The following is a 3182-nucleotide window of genomic DNA, read 5'->3' as shown; positions in this document are numbered from 1 at the left end:
CCCCTCCTCTCCATGACGGGGGATAGCACGGTCCGGGGGCACCCCCATCCCTCCGGCAGCGGGATAGCAGAATCCTGGGGGCACCCCCATCCCTCCAGCACGAGGGATAACACAAGCCGGGAGCACCCCTCTACCTCCGGCGTGAAGATAAGAAGGACCCCAATTCCTCCAGCATTCCTCCAGGGGGATAACACAAGCCGGGAGCACCCCTCTACCTCCGGCGTGAAGATAAGAAGGACCCCAATTCCTCCAGCATTCCTCCAGGGGGATAACACAACGCCGGGAGCACCCCCATCCCTCCGGCACAGCCCGGGTGTCTCCCCCAGCACCGGTGCACCATAACCCCGGCAGCACCTCCACCCCTCCGGCATTGGTGTACCACCATAACCCCGGCAGTTCTCCCACCCCTCCGGCATTGGTGTACCACCATAACCCCGGCAGTTCTCCCATCCCTCCGGCATTGGTGTACCACCATAACCCCGGCAGTTCTCCCATCCCTCCGGCATTGGTGTACCACCGTAACCCCGGCAGTTCTCCCACCCCTCCGGCATTGGTGTACCACCGTAACCCCGGCAGTTCTCCCATCCCTCCGGCACGGAGGCGCGGAGCCGAACCGCCCTCCCGACCCCACCGCTCCCCGCGAGGCTCAGACGCTTCTCCCGGCGGGAGGGGTCCGCTCACTCACCCCGTACCTCCTTGGCCGGCCCGCCTCCCGTTCCGTGTGTCCGGCCGGGCGGGCTGCGGCCCCCGGGACAGGCGTGCGGCCCCCGGGCCAGGCGTGCGGCCATGGGGCAGCGGCTGCGGGCAGTCCCGGCCGCGGGCAGCGCTCGGCCCTGAGGGGGCGCTGAGGGAGCGGCCGGTGCGTGCTGCCCCCTGGCGGCCGGCCCGCGCACTGCGGCCATGGCCGGGGGTGCCATGCTCGCCCGCCGCCCGTCCGGCCCTGAGGGCACCCTGAGCGCCTCGGAGCGCCTCGGCCCTGTGGAGCAGCGCTGCAAGAACACAGCAAGGGCGGTGGGAGATTACAGCGGGGAGGAGAGAAGGGGTTTCGGGACGCTCTGTGATGGGCCGGGGAGCAGGGCTGGGGTACCAGGCTGAGGTGTCCCACAGCGGTGCTCACCCTCCTGAGCCTCATCCTCTTCCCAGGGTGGGGAGAGATCAGGCGGTGTGTGAGGGGAGCCGCGGTCCCTCCAGGCAGCAGCTGCCCTCTGCCCTGTGCACAAAGCCTCCGTGGACCCATGGACCAGACGTGTGCTCAGCATCTTCCTCGGCGTTGCTAAGAGAYGGGATCCCACGGGATGCTGCAGTGCCAGCGCTGAGCCCGGCACATCGGCAGGAGAACCTCTGGATCAGGGGAGGGTGATATGGGAGATCGCACAAAAAGCTGCAGCAAGGCACCATGAGAGAAACCCCACACCTCTCAGGAAAACCTCTGCCGCAGGGACAAAAGGCCAGGAGGCGGAAGAGCTCAGCATCAGTGGGATGATGATAATCTGGAGAGAGGTCTCTGGGGGGTTTCAGGTCAGGGAGATCACTCTGAAGTGAGGTATTTCTGTTAGCAGCCCGCTGCCCTTCCTGGGGCCGTAAAGGCACATCAGGAGCAGGCAGCTGATGTGTTCGAGCTGCAGAGGGGAGGCTGAGGGGGCACCTGGCACAGGGGAGGGTGGGGGACACTGAGGCTGAGGATGAGTGCACTGGGAGAGGGGCACTGACAGGCTGCACTGCCCGGGGCATTCACACTGGGCTGAGAAACTGTCACTTGGCCCCTTTTGTCTCCTCTCATTTGATTTGGCAAGGGATTCATGGGGGGTCTGAAAGCCAGGGAGAAAATCAGTCAGAGCTGATACAGGAGACAGATTTCAGGGCATTTCCCCAGTGCAATTTAGGTGGAAAACTGTCCCAGAGCCTGGACTGGGGCAATGGGGTGTCCCTGTCTGACACATACTGTGATTTTGCAGAGTAGCTGTTCCTCAGTACCACAGTAGGCATTTTCCCACTTCTGTGCAAGTTCTTTTCATGTTTTTCACAATAACTCACACAAGCTGAAACCTTTCTTTGCTTTTTAGGTGACCACCCTTTCTATCACATGATTTAAGATTTTAAAACATCCCATATTGTGATGTTGGCAGCACGAAGGAGGCCCCAGGAGAGAGCAGAAGGAAGCGCAAAACAGGACAAGAGTGATCATGCTGCTCTGCACCCTTTGGCATTGCCTGGCTGAGCACCCCGTACAGCTGCAAAAATCCAGTTTAAAGTCCTGGGCTGCACTGACAAAGCAAAGAGGGGATGGCTGCTCCCAGCAGGCAGCTCACCGGGCTCTCCCAGCCCTATACATCCCCAAGTGGTTTCCCTTGGCAGCCCTTGGTGATGCTGCTGGTTGGGGACCAGTGTGTGCCACAGCCTGGTTTGGTTTCATCCTGGAACTGATGGACGGATGGACCCCTGTGTGTCTCCAAAACACAAGAGTCCTCCCTAGTTTGTTGAACCTTCACCCCATATTTTGATTTTTTTTTTTTTTTTGTGTGCTATTACTGGTAATTTAAATTTTGATTTTTAATAAAGTTAAAATTTTAATTTTTATTTTTTTAATGAGGAATTACTGGTAATTATGACGGGTAATTTAAAATTATGGACTCCTTTAACACAAAACTGGTATCCAGATTGATGACAAAGCCTTATTTTGTTTGTAATTCTTCCCAGGTGGCAGCTCCTTCCCCTGTCATTACCCTTCTGTGCCCCTCTCCCACATGGGCCATGTTTTCCCTTCTCTGGGAGCCCCTCTGGGGGAGTATTCAGCATTTTGCAGGGCAGAGTTTCTGGAAACACAGGGTCCTTGTCTGCAGAAGTTGATCACCTTGAACTGAGGCCCAGCTGTGTTAACAATTAGGTTCCAAAGCTGCTTCCAAGCAGGGGGATCATCTGAGGGACAAAAGGCTCCTGCTGGCAGTGAAGCTGCTAGATGAGCGTAGGAGCAGCTCTTATTTCCCCAGTTTGATGGGAAGCTGTAAAGCCTTCCAGCTCAGTGCCTTCAGCCATCTTTTGCTGCCCAGGTGGCCTGAGAGTGGGATTTCCTGKGCTGGACACTCAGGTAAGTGTGGCTTTCCCAGGATCCAAACCCAGGTACCCCAGGGGATGTGCCAGAGGCCAGAAGGGGCTGTCTGAAGGCAAATCTTGCTGTAAATCCG

At 58.2% G+C, this 3182-nt stretch overlaps 1 protein-coding gene across 2 annotated transcripts in view; it reads right to left on the bottom strand.

The window, feature by feature from the left end:
- PSD2 (pleckstrin and Sec7 domain containing 2) overlaps window positions 1-828 on the bottom strand; it is a 72419-nt gene extending 71591 nt beyond the window's left edge. The window contains exon 1 of one of the 2 annotated variants that reach the window (XM_057377687.1): window positions 686-828. The gene's annotated coding sequence lies outside the window, so the exon portion shown is untranslated. The remainder of the gene's footprint in view (window positions 1-685) is intronic. The other variant, XM_057377688.1, reaches the window with a different exon arrangement.
- Between the last annotated feature and the right edge of the window lie 2354 nt (window positions 829-3182).

This window comes from Malurus melanocephalus, unplaced genomic scaffold, assembly GCF_030028575.1.
Source record: "Malurus melanocephalus ecotype Western Australia unplaced genomic scaffold, MMel_1.1 scaffold_321, whole genome shotgun sequence".
Lineage (NCBI taxonomy): Eukaryota > Metazoa > Chordata > Aves > Passeriformes > Maluridae > Malurus > Malurus melanocephalus.
Note: the sequence above shows the minus strand (reverse complement) of the source record. Positions and strands in the feature narration are given on the sequence as shown.